The 12,013-nt window shown below is 37.9% G+C and overlaps 16 non-coding genes across 16 annotated transcripts; all 16 read left to right on the forward strand.

The window, feature by feature from the left end:
• The first annotated feature begins 992 nt into the window (after window positions 1–992).
• On the forward strand, window positions 993–1,064 carry TRNAA-CGC (transfer RNA alanine (anticodon CGC)). The gene has a single exon. It is a non-coding gene; the product is annotated as a tRNA-Ala (tRNA).
• Window positions 1,065–1,417: 353 nt separating this feature from the next.
• On the forward strand, window positions 1,418–1,489 carry TRNAA-UGC (transfer RNA alanine (anticodon UGC)). The gene has a single exon. It is a non-coding gene; the product is annotated as a tRNA-Ala (tRNA).
• Window positions 1,490–1,842: 353 nt separating this feature from the next.
• TRNAE-UUC (transfer RNA glutamic acid (anticodon UUC)) lies at window positions 1,843–1,914 on the forward strand. The gene has a single exon. It is a non-coding gene; the product is annotated as a tRNA-Glu (tRNA).
• An 878-nt stretch (window positions 1,915–2,792) lies between these two features.
• TRNAA-CGC (transfer RNA alanine (anticodon CGC)) lies at window positions 2,793–2,864 on the forward strand. The gene has a single exon. It is a non-coding gene; the product is annotated as a tRNA-Ala (tRNA).
• A 1,298-nt stretch (window positions 2,865–4,162) lies between these two features.
• TRNAA-CGC (transfer RNA alanine (anticodon CGC)) lies at window positions 4,163–4,234 on the forward strand. The gene has a single exon. It is a non-coding gene; the product is annotated as a tRNA-Ala (tRNA).
• Window positions 4,235–4,587: 353 nt separating this feature from the next.
• On the forward strand, window positions 4,588–4,659 carry TRNAA-UGC (transfer RNA alanine (anticodon UGC)). Its single transcript has one exon. It is a non-coding gene; the product is annotated as a tRNA-Ala (tRNA).
• Window positions 4,660–5,012: 353 nt separating this feature from the next.
• On the forward strand, window positions 5,013–5,084 carry TRNAE-UUC (transfer RNA glutamic acid (anticodon UUC)). The gene has a single exon. It is a non-coding gene; the product is annotated as a tRNA-Glu (tRNA).
• An 878-nt stretch (window positions 5,085–5,962) lies between these two features.
• Window positions 5,963–6,034, forward strand: TRNAA-CGC (transfer RNA alanine (anticodon CGC)). The gene has a single exon. It is a non-coding gene; the product is annotated as a tRNA-Ala (tRNA).
• A 1,297-nt stretch (window positions 6,035–7,331) lies between these two features.
• Window positions 7,332–7,403, forward strand: TRNAA-CGC (transfer RNA alanine (anticodon CGC)). Its single transcript has one exon. It is a non-coding gene; the product is annotated as a tRNA-Ala (tRNA).
• Window positions 7,404–7,756: 353 nt separating this feature from the next.
• TRNAA-UGC (transfer RNA alanine (anticodon UGC)) lies at window positions 7,757–7,828 on the forward strand. The gene has a single exon. It is a non-coding gene; the product is annotated as a tRNA-Ala (tRNA).
• A 353-nt stretch (window positions 7,829–8,181) lies between these two features.
• Window positions 8,182–8,253, forward strand: TRNAE-UUC (transfer RNA glutamic acid (anticodon UUC)). Its single transcript has one exon. It is a non-coding gene; the product is annotated as a tRNA-Glu (tRNA).
• Window positions 8,254–9,131: 878 nt separating this feature from the next.
• TRNAA-CGC (transfer RNA alanine (anticodon CGC)) lies at window positions 9,132–9,203 on the forward strand. The gene has a single exon. It is a non-coding gene; the product is annotated as a tRNA-Ala (tRNA).
• Window positions 9,204–10,076: 873 nt separating this feature from the next.
• TRNAA-CGC (transfer RNA alanine (anticodon CGC)) lies at window positions 10,077–10,148 on the forward strand. The gene has a single exon. It is a non-coding gene; the product is annotated as a tRNA-Ala (tRNA).
• Window positions 10,149–10,501: 353 nt separating this feature from the next.
• Window positions 10,502–10,573, forward strand: TRNAA-UGC (transfer RNA alanine (anticodon UGC)). Its single transcript has one exon. It is a non-coding gene; the product is annotated as a tRNA-Ala (tRNA).
• Window positions 10,574–10,926: 353 nt separating this feature from the next.
• On the forward strand, window positions 10,927–10,998 carry TRNAE-UUC (transfer RNA glutamic acid (anticodon UUC)). The gene has a single exon. It is a non-coding gene; the product is annotated as a tRNA-Glu (tRNA).
• Window positions 10,999–11,876: 878 nt separating this feature from the next.
• Window positions 11,877–11,948, forward strand: TRNAA-CGC (transfer RNA alanine (anticodon CGC)). The gene has a single exon. It is a non-coding gene; the product is annotated as a tRNA-Ala (tRNA).
• Window positions 11,949–12,013: the final 65 nt, after the last annotated feature.

The raw sequence follows: 12,013 nt of genomic DNA on the forward strand, positions 1-12,013 counted from the left end.
ACTATGCAGAACAGCAATCGCTCGGTATCAAAAAACACCAACTCAAAGGGGATATAGCTCAGTGGAAGAGTGCATGCTTTGCATGTGTGAGGCCCCGGGTTCAATCCCTGGCATCTCCATGTTTTGCAAAATATAGATTTTTACTTATCTGTATGTAACCTCTTCAGAAGATCCCAAGACCAACAAATGCATGAATGCACTCTACAGTAATGGGCAAGAATTAACACCAATTATGAAAAATAATTGATCATTCTATTAAATGTGATGTAGCTCAGTGGTAGATTATATTCTGTGGATACTGTGTTTCCTTATTTAACCAGCAGTTACCATATCATACCTACTGACATTCTCCAAACACTGATGTCAAGTATATGGTAATTATGAAACAGAGTTTTAATTTCACTGGGAAAAGAACTATAAAAGCAGTAGTTTCATAAAAGAACAAATCACACGATACAGCAAAACTAATTGATTAAGAAGGACAGACATCTTTAAACACATTGTGAACCTATGGAGGATGGATTTGGGCTTGAATGTCAAGTAATTAGTGATCAATCAATGCATGAAAAGATAAACACATCAACTCTGTACAAAATACCTGGTGAAGCCTTAGTCAGCAATGCCCAGGAGGCAGTCATAGCCTGTATCCTATGGGCCCTTCTTCCAAGTTCTGACACTGCTGATAAAACAGAATGTAAGACTGTCCTCTACTTGGCAATACTTGATCAATATCCATGCCATTCATTACATAAGGTAGGGGATTCTGATGATAACCCAGACTCCGGTGAAGAAGTCTAACAGCAATTTAAAGTGTGGAATGATCATCTACTTGCATCCTCATCAGCTGTGGAAACTATGGTGTCCTTGAACTCTGGCAAAGTGTAATGGTTTTTATTGCTTTATACTCTGAGATGACCCTTAGAACACTAGAAAATAGTAGAACTTGAGTACAATGCAAAGCTGCAATCGAATGAGTACTACATTTTTTCACAGGGGATGTAGCTCAGTGGTAGAGCGCATGCTTCGCATGTATGAGGCCCCGGGTTCAATCCCCGGCATCTCCATGTTTTGCAAAATGTAGATTCTTTCTTAACTCTATGTAACCTCTCCAGATCAACAAATGCATTAAAATACTCTAGAGAAATTAGAATAGTTTCAATCAAACTATGAAAAATTATTGACCAGTCTATAAAATGTGATGTTGCTCAGTGGTAGATTATATTCCCCAGAATCTGTGTTTCCTCATTGAAATAAAAGTTATCATATGATACCTACAGTATCCTTGAAATCTATACAGCAAGGTATAATTGTTATCTTTGCTCCGTGCTCTGAGTTTAACCTTAGAACAGTGGAAGTAGTAGAACTTGAGTACTATGCAGAACAGCAATCGCTCGGTATCAAAACACACCAACTCAAAGGGGATGTAGCTCAGTGGTAGAGCGCATGCTTTGCATGAATGAGGCCCCGGGTTCAATCCCCGGCATCTCCATGTTTTGCAAAATGTAGATTCTTTCTTAACTCTATGTAACCTCTCCAGATCAACAAATGCATTAAAATACTCTAGAGAAATTGGAAAAGTTTCAATCAAACTATGAAAAATTATTGACCAGTCTATAAAATGTGATGTTGCTCAGTGGTAGATTATATTCCCCAGAATCTGTGTTTCCTCATTGAAATAAAAGTTATTATATGATACCTACAGTATCCTTGAAATCTATACAGCAAGGTATAATTGTTATATTTGCTCCGTGCTCTGAGTTTAACTTTAGAACAGTGGAAGTAGTAGAACTTGAGTGCTATGCAGAACAGCAATCGCTCGGTATCAAAACACACCAACTCAAAGGGGATGTAGCTCAGTGGTAGAGGGCATGCTTTTCATGTAAGAGGCCCCGGGTTCAATCCCCGGCATCACCATGTTTTGCAAAATATAGAGTCTTACTTATCTGTATGTAACCTCTTCGGAAGAGCCCAAGACCAACAAATGCATGAATGCACTCTACAGTAATGGGCAAGAATTAACACCAATTATGAAAAATAATTGATCATTCTATTAAATGTGATGTAGCTCAGTGGTAGATTATATTCTGTGGATACTGTGTTTCCTTATTTAACCAGCAGTTACCATATCATACCTACTGACATTCTCCAAACACTGATGTCAAGTATATGGTAATTATGAAACAGAGTTTTAATTTCACTGGGAAATGAACTATAAAAGCAGTAGTTTCATAAAAGAACAAATAACACGATACAGCAAAACTAATTGATTAAGAAGGACAGACATCTTTAAACACATTGTGAACCTATGGAGGATGGATTTGGGCTTGAATGTCAAGTAATTAGTGATCAATCAATGCATGAAAAGATAAACACATATCAACTCTGTACAAAATACCTGGTGAAGCCTTAGTCAGCAATGCCCAGGAGGCAGTCATAGCCTGTATCCTATGTGCCCTTCTTCCAAGTTCTGACACTGCTGATAAAACAGAATGTAAGACTGTCCTCTACTTGGCAATACTTGATCAATATCCATGCCATTCATTACATAAGGTAGAGGATTCTGATGATAACCCAGACTCCGGTGAAGAAGTCTAACAGCAATTAAAAGTGTGGAATGATCATCTACTTGCATCCTCATCAGCTGTGGAAACTATGGTGTCCTTGAACTCTGCTGGCAAAGTGTAATGGTTTTTATTGCTTTATACTCTGAGATGACCCTTAGAACACTAGAAAATAGTAGAACTTGAGTACAATGCAAAGCTGCAATCGAATGAGTACCACACTTTTTCACAGGGGATGTAGCTCAGTGGTAGAGCGCATGCTTCGCATGTATGAGGCCCCGGGTTCAATCCCCAGCATCTCCATGTTTTGCAAAATGTAGATTCTTTCTTAACTCTATGTAACCTCTCCAGATCAACAAATGCATTAAAATACTCTAGAGAAATTGGAAAAGTTTCAATCAAACTATGAAAAATGATTGACCAGTCTATAAAATGTGATGTTGCTCAGTGGTAGATTATATTCCCCAGAATCTGTGTTTCCTCATTGAAATAAAAGTTATCATATGATACCTACAGTATCCTTGAAATCTATACAGCAAGGTATAATTGTTATCTTTGCTCCGTGCTCTGAGTTTAACCTTAGAACAGTGGAAGTAGTAGAACTTGAGTACTATGCAGAACAGCAATCGCTCGGTATCAAAAAACACCAACTCAAAGGGGATATAGCTCAGTGGTAGAGTGCATGCTTTGCATGTATGAAGCCCCGGGTTCAATCCCTAGCATCTCCATGTTTTGCAAAATATAGATTTTTACTTATCTGTATGTAACCTCTTCAGAAGATCCCAAGACCAACAAATGCATGAATGCACTCTACAGTAATGGGCAAGAATTAACACCAATTATGAAAAATAATTGATCATTCTATTAAATGTGATGTAGCTCAGTGGTAGATTATATTCTGTGGATACTGTGTTTCCTTATTTAACCAGCAGTTACCATATCATACCTACTGACATTCTCCAAACACTGATGTCAAGTATATGGTAATTATGAAACAGAGTTTTAATTTCACTGGGAAAAGAACTATAAAAGCAGTAGTTTCATAAAAGAACAAATCACACGATACAGCAAAACTAATTGATTAAGAAGGACAGACATCTTTAAACACATTGTGAACCTATGGAGGATGGATTTGGGCTTGAATGTCAAGTAATTAGTGATCAATCAATGCATGAAAAGATAAACACATCAACTCTGTACAAAATACCTGGTGAAGCCTTAGTCAGCAATGCCCAGGAGGCAGTCATAGCCTGTATCCTATGGGCCCTTCTTCCAAGTTCTGACACTGCTGATAAAACAGAATGTAAGACTGTCCTCTACTTGGCAATACTTGATCAATATCCATGCCATTCATTACATAAGGTAGGGGATTCTGATGATAACCCAGACTCCGGTGAAGAAGTCTAACAGCAATTTAAAGTGTGGAATGATCATCTACTTGCATCCTCATCAGCTGTGGAAACTATGGTGTCCTTGAACTCTGGCAAAGTGTAATGGTTTTTATTGCTTTATACTCTGAGATGACCCTTAGAACACTAGAAAATAGTAGAACTTGAGTACAATGCAAAGCTGCAATCGAATGAGTACTACATTTTTTCACAGGGGATGTAGCTCAGTGGTAGAGCGCATGCTTCGCATGTATGAGGCCCCGGGTTCAATCCCCGGCATCTCCATGTTTTGCAAAATGTAGATTCTTTCTTAACTCTATGTAACCTCTCCAGATCAACAAATGCATTAAAATACTCTAGAGAAATTAGAATAGTTTCAATCAAACTATGAAAAATTATTGACCAGTCTATAAAATGTGATGTTGCTCAGTGGTAGATTATATTCCCCAGAATCTGTGTTTCCTCATTGAAATAAAAGTTATCATATGATACCTACAGTATCCTTGAAATCTATACAGCAAGGTATAATTGTTATCTTTGCTCCGTGCTCTGAGTTTAACCTTAGAACAGTGGAAGTAGTAGAACTTGAGTACTATGCAGAACAGCAATCGCTCGGTATCAAAACACACCAACTCAAAGGGGATGTAGCTCAGTGGTAGAGCGCATGCTTTGCATGAATGAGGCCCTGGGTTCAATCCCCGGCATCTCCATGTTTTGCAAAATGTAGATTCTTTCTTAACTCTATGTAACCTCTCCAGATCAACAAATGCATTAAAATACTCTAGAGAAATTGGAAAAGTTTCAATCAAACTATGAAAAATTATTGACCAGTCTATAAAATGTGATGTTGCTCAGTGGTAGATTATATTCCCCAGAATCTGTGTTTCCTCATTGAAATAAAAGTTATTATATGATACCTACAGTATCCTTGAAATCTATACAGCAAGGTATAATTGTTATATTTGCTCCGTGCTCTGAGTTTAACTTTAGAACAGTGGAAGTAGTAGAACTTGAGTGCTATGCAGAACAGCAATCGCTCGGTATCAAAACACACCAACTCAAAGGGGATGTAGCTCAGTGGTAGAGGGCATGCTTTTCATGTAAGAGGCCCCGGGTTCAATCCCCGGCATCACCATGTTTTGCAAAATATAGAGTCTTACTTATCTGTATGTAACCTCTTCGGAAGAGCCCAAGACCAACAAATGCATGAATGCACTCTACAGTAATGGGCAAGAATTAACACCAATTATGAAAAATAATTGATCATTCTAATAAATGTGATGTAGCTCAGTGGTAGATTATATTCTGTGGATACTGTGTTTCCTTATTTAACCAGCAGTTACCATATCATACCTACTGACATTCTCCAAACACTGATGTCAAGTATATGGTAATTATGAAACAGAGTTTTAATTTCACTGGGAAATGAACTATAAAAGCAGTAGTTTCATAAAAGAACAAATAACACGATACAGCAAAACTAATTGATTAAGAAGGACAGACATCTTTAAACACATTGTGAACCTATGGAGGATGGATTTGGGCTTGAATGTCAAGTAATTAGTGATCAATCAATGCATGAAAAGATAAACACATATCAACTCTGTACAAAATACCTGGTGAAGCCTTAGTCAGCAATGCCCAGGAGGCAGTCATAGCCTGTATCCTATGTGCCCTTCTTCCAAGTTCTGACACTGCTGATAAAACAGAATGTAAGACTGTCCTCTACTTGGCAATACTTGATCAATATCCATGCCATTCATTACATAAGGTAGAGGATTCTGATGATAACCCAGACTCCGGTGAAGAAGTCTAACAGCAATTAAAAGTGTGGAATGATCATCTACTTGCATCCTCATCAGCTGTGGAAACTATGGTGTCCTTGAACTCTGCTGGCAAAGTGTAATGGTTTTTATTGCTTTATACTCTGAGATGACCCTTAGAACACTAGAAAATAGTAGAACTTGAGTACAATGCAAAGCTGCAATCGAATGAGTACCACACTTTTTCACAGGGGATGTAGCTCAGTGGTAGAGCGCATGCTTCGCATGTATGAGGCCCCGGGTTCAATCCCCAGCATCTCCATGTTTTGCAAAATGTAGATTCTTTCTTAACTCTATGTAACCTCTCCAGATCAACAAATGCATTAAAATACTCTAGAGAAATTGGAAAAGTTTCAATCAAACTATGAAAAATGATTGACCAGTCTATAAAATGTGATGTTGCTCAGTGGTAGATTATATTCCCCAGAATCTGTGTTTCCTCATTGAAATAAAAGTTATCATATGATACCTACAGTATCCTTGAAATCTATACAGCAAGGTATAATTGTTATCTTTGCTCCGTGCTCTGAGTTTAACCTTAGAACAGTGGAAGTAGTAGAACTTGAGTACTATGCAGAACAGCAATCGCTCGGTATCAAAAAACACCAACTCAAAGGGGATATAGCTCAGTGGTAGAGTGCATGCTTTGCATGTATGAAGCCCCGGGTTCAATCCCTAGCATCTCCATGTTTTGCAAAATATAGATTTTTACTTATCTGTATGTAACCTCTTCAGAAGATCCCAAGACCAACAAATGCATGAATGCACTCTACAGTAATGGGCAAGAATTAACACCAATTATGAAAAATAATTGATCATTCTATTAAATGTGATGTAGCTCAGTGGTAGATTATATTCTGTGGATACTGTGTTTCCTTATTTAACCAGCAGTTACCATATCATACCTACTGACATTCTCCAAACACTGATGTCAAGTATATGGTAATTATGAAACAGAGTTTTAATTTCACTGGGAAAAGAACTATAAAAGCAGTAGTTTCATAAAAGAACAAATCACACGATACAGCAAAACTAATTGATTAAGAAGGACAGACATCTTTAAACACATTGTGAACCTATGGAGGATGGATTTGGGCTTGAATGTCAAGTAATTAGTGATCAATCAATGCATGAAAAGATAAACACATCAACTCTGTACAAAATACCTGGTGAAGCCTTAGTCAGCAATGCCCAGGAGGCAGTCATAGCCTGTATCCTATGGGCCTTCTTCCAAGTTCTGACACTGCTGATAAAACAGAATGTAAGACTGTCCTCTACTTGGCAATACTTGATCAATATCCATGCCATTCATTACATAAGGTAGGGGATTCTGATGATAACCCAGACTCCGGTGAAGAAGTCTAACAGCAATTTAAAGTGTGGAATGATCATCTACTTGCATCCTCATCAGCTGTGGAAACTATGGTGTCCTTGAACTCTGGCAAAGTGTAATGGTTTTTATTGCTTTATACTCTGAGATGACCCTTAGAACACTAGAAAATAGTAGAACTTGAGTACAATGCAAAGCTGCAATCGAATGAGTACTACATTTTTTCACAGGGGATGTAGCTCAGTGGTAGAGCGCATGCTTCGCATGTATGAGGCCCCGGGTTCAATCCCCGGCATCTCCATGTTTTGCAAAATGTAGATTCTTTCTTAACTCTATGTAACCTCTCCAGATCAACAAATGCATTAAAATACTCTAGAGAAATTAGAATAGTTTCAATCAAACTATGAAAAATTATTGACCAGTCTATAAAATGTGATGTTGCTCAGTGGTAGATTATATTCCCCAGAATCTGTGTTTCCTCATTGAAATAAAAGTTATCATATGATACCTACAGTATCCTTGAAATCTATACAGCAAGGTATAATTGTTATCTTTGCTCCGTGCTCTGAGTTTAACCTTAGAACAGTGGAAGTAGTAGAACTTGAGTACTATGCAGAACAGCAATCGCTCGGTATCAAAACACACCAACTCAAAGGGGATGTAGCTCAGTGGTAGAGCGCATGCTTTGCATGAATGAGGCCCCGGGTTCAATCCCCGGTATCTCCATGTTTTGCAAAATGTAGATTCTTTCTTAACTCTATGTAACCTCTCCAGATCAACAAATGCATTAAAATACTCTAGAAAAATTGGAAAAGTTTCAATCAAACTATGAAAAATTATTGACCAGTCTATAAAATGTGATGTTGCTCAGTGGTAGATTATATTCCCCAGAATCTGTGTTTCCTCATTGAAATAAAAGTTATTATATGATACCTACAGTATCCTTGAAATCTATACAGCAAGGTATAATTGTTATATTTGCTCCGTGCTCTGAGTTTAACCTTAGAACAGTGGAAGTAGTAGAACTTGAGTGCTATGCAGAACAGCAATCGCTCGGTATCAAAACACACCAACTCAAAGGGGATGTAGCTCAGTGGTAGAGGGCATGCTTTTCATGTAAGAGGCCCCGGGTTCAATCCCCGGCATCACCATGTTTTGCAAAATATAGAGTCTTACTTATCTGTACGTAACCTCTTCAGAAGAGCCCAAGACCAACAAATGCATGAATGCACTCTACAGTAATGGGCAAGAATTAACACCAATTATGAAAAATAATTGATCATTCTATTAAATGTGATGTAGCTCAGTGGTAGATTATATTCTGTGGATACTGTGTTTCCTTATTTAACCAGCAGTTACCATATCATACCTACTGACATTCTCCAAACACTGATGTCAAGTATATGGTAATTATGAAACAGAGTTTTAATTTCACTGGGAAATGAACTATAAAAGCAGTAGTTTCATAAAAGAACAAATAACACGATACAGCAAAACTAATTGATTAAGAAGGACAGACATCTTTAAACACATTGTGAACCTATGGAGGATGGATTTGGGCTTGAATGTCAAGTAATTAGTGATCAATCAATGCATGAAAAGATAAACACATATCAACTCTGTACAAAATACCTGGTGAAGCCTTAGTCAGCAATGCCCAGGAGGCAGTCATAGCCTGTATCCTATGTGCCCTTCTTCCAAGTTCTGACACTGCTGATAAAACAGAATGTAAGACTGTCCTCTACTTGGCAATACTTGATCAATATCCATGCCATTCATTACATAAGGTAGAGGATTCTGATGATAACCCAGACTCCGGTGAAGAAGTCTAACAGCAATTAAAAGTGTGGAATGATCATCTACTTGCATCCTCATCAGCTGTGGAAACTATGGTGTCCTTGAACTCTGCTGGCAAAGTGTAATGGTTTTTATTGCTTTATACTCTGAGATGACCCTTAGAACACTAGAAAATAGTAGAACTTGAGTACAATGCAAAGCTGCAATCGAATGAGTACTACATTTTTTCACAGGGGATGTAGCTCAGTGGTAGAGCGCATGCTTCGCATGTATGAGGCCCCGGGTTCAATCCCTGGCATCTCCATGTTTTGCAAAATATAGATTTTTACTTATCTGTATGTAACCTCTTCAGAAGATCCCAAGACCAACAAATGCATGAATGCACTCTACAGTAATGGGCAAGAATTAACACCAATTATGAAAAATAATTGATCATTCTATTAAATGTGATGTAGCTCAGTGGTAGATTATATTCTGTGGATACTGTGTTTCCTTATTTAACCAGCAGTTACCATATCATACCTACTGACATTCTCCAAACACTGATGTCAAGTATATGGTAATTATGAAACAGAGTTTTAATTTCACTGGGAAAAGAACTATAAAAGCAGTAGTTTCATAAAAGAACAAATCACACGATACAGCAAAACTAATTGATTAAGAAGGACAGACATCTTTAAACACATTGTGAACCTATGGAGGATGGATTTGGGCTTGAATGTCAAGTAATTAGTGATCAATCAATGCATGAAAAGATAAACACATCAACTCTGTACAAAATACCTGGTGAAGCCTTAGTCAGCAATGCCCAGGAGGCAGTCATAGCCTGTATCCTATGGGCCCTTCTTCCAAGTTCTGACACTGCTGATAAAACAGAATGTAAGACTGTCCTCTACTTGGCAATACTTGATCAATATCCATGCCATTCATTACATAAGGTAGGGGATTCTGATGATAACCCAGACTCCGGTGAAGAAGTCTAACAGCAATTTAAAGTGTGGAATGATCATCTACTTGCATCCTCATCAGCTGTGGAAACTATGGTGTCCTTGAACTCTGGCAAAGTGTAATGGTTTTTATTGCTTTATACTTTGAGATGACCCTTAGAACACTAGAAAATAGTAGAACTTGAGTACAATGCAAAGCTGCAATCGAATGAGTACTACATTTTTTCACAGGGGATGTAGCTCAGTGGTAGAGCGCATGCTTCGCATGTATGAGGCCCCGGGTTCAATCCCCGGCATCTCCATGTTTTGCAAAATGTAGATTCTTTCTTAACTCTATGTAACCTCTCCAGATCAACAAATGCATTAAAATACTCTAGAGAAATTAGAATAGTTTCAATCAAACTATGAAAAATTATTGACCAGTCTATAAAATGTGATGTTGCTCAGTGGTAGATTATATTCCCCAGAATCTGTGTTTCCTCATTGAAATAAAAGTTATCATATGATACCTACAGTATCCTTGAAATCTATACAGCAAGGTATAATTGTTATCTTTGCTCCGTGCTCTGAGTTTAACCTTAGAACAGTGGAAGTAGTAGAACTTGAGTACTATGCAGAACAGCAATCGCTCGGTATCAAAACACACCAACTCAAAGGGGATGTAGCTCAGTGGTAGAGCGCATGCTTTGCATGAATGAGGCCCCGGGTTCAATCCCCGGCATCTCCATGTTTTGCAAAATGTAGATTCTTTCTTAACTCTATGTAACCTCTCCAGATCAACAAATGCATTAAAATACTCTAGAGAAATTGGAAAAGTTTCAATCAAACTATGAAAAATTATTGACCAGTCTATAAAATGTGATGTTGCTCAGTGGTAGATTATATTCCCCAGAATCTGTGTTTCCTCATTGAAATAAAAGTTATTATATGATACCTACAGTATCCTTGAAATCTATACAGCAAGGTATAATTGTTATATTTGCTCCGTGCTCTGAGTTTAACTTTAGAACAGTGGAAGTAGTAGAACTTGAGTGCTATGCAGAACAGCAATCGCTCGGTATCAAAACACACCAACTCAAAGGGGATGTAGCTCAGTGGTAGAGGGCATGCTTTTCATGTAAGAGGCCCCGGGTTCAATCCCCGGCATCACCATGTTTTGCAAAATATAGAGTCTTACTTATCTGTATGTAACCTCTTCGGAAGAGCCCAAGACCAACAAATGCATGAATGCACTCTACAGTAATGGGCAAGAATTAACACCAATTATGAAAAATAATTGATCATTCTATTAAATGTGATGTAGCTCAGTGGTAGATTATATTCTGTGGATACTGTGTTTCCTTATTTAACCAGCAGTTACCATATCATACCTACTGACATTCTCCAAACACTGATGTCAAGTATATGGTAATTATGAAACAGAGTTTTAATTTCACTGGGAAATGAACTATAAAAGCAGTAGTTTCATAAAAGAACAAATAACACGATACAGCAAAACTAATTGATTAAGAAGGACAGACATCTTTAAACACATTGTGAACCTATGGAGGATGGATTTGGGCTTGAATGTCAAGTAATTAGTGATCAATCAATGCATGAAAAGATAAACACATATCAACTCTGTACAAAATACCTGGTGAAGCCTTAGTCAGCAATGCCCAGGAGGCAGTCATAGCCTGTATCCTATGTGCCCTTCTTCCAAGTTCTGACACTGCTGATAAAACAGAATGTAAGACTGTCCTCTACTTGGCAATACTTGATCAATATCCATGCCATTCATTACATAAGGTAGAGGATTCTGATGATAACCCAGACTCCGGTGAAGAAGTCTAACAGCAATTAAAAGTGTGGAATGATCATCTACTTGCATCCTCATCAGCTGTGGAAACTATGGTGTCCTTGAACTCTGCTGGCAAAGTGTAATGGTTTTTATTGCTTTATACTCTGAGATGACCCTTAGAACACTAGAAAATAGTAGAACTTGAGTACAATGCAAAGCTGCAATCGAATGAGTACCACACTTTTTCACAGGGGATGTAGCTCAGTGGTAGAGCGCATGCTTCGCATGTTTGAGGCCCCGGGTTCAATCCCCTGCATCTCCATGTTTTGCAAAATGTAGATTCTTTCTTAACTCTATGTAACCTCTCCAGATCAACAAATGCATTAA

The sequence above is a fragment of the Pseudophryne corroboree genome, chromosome 4 (assembly GCF_028390025.1).
Source record: "Pseudophryne corroboree isolate aPseCor3 chromosome 4, aPseCor3.hap2, whole genome shotgun sequence".
NCBI lineage: Eukaryota > Metazoa > Chordata > Amphibia > Anura > Myobatrachidae > Pseudophryne > Pseudophryne corroboree.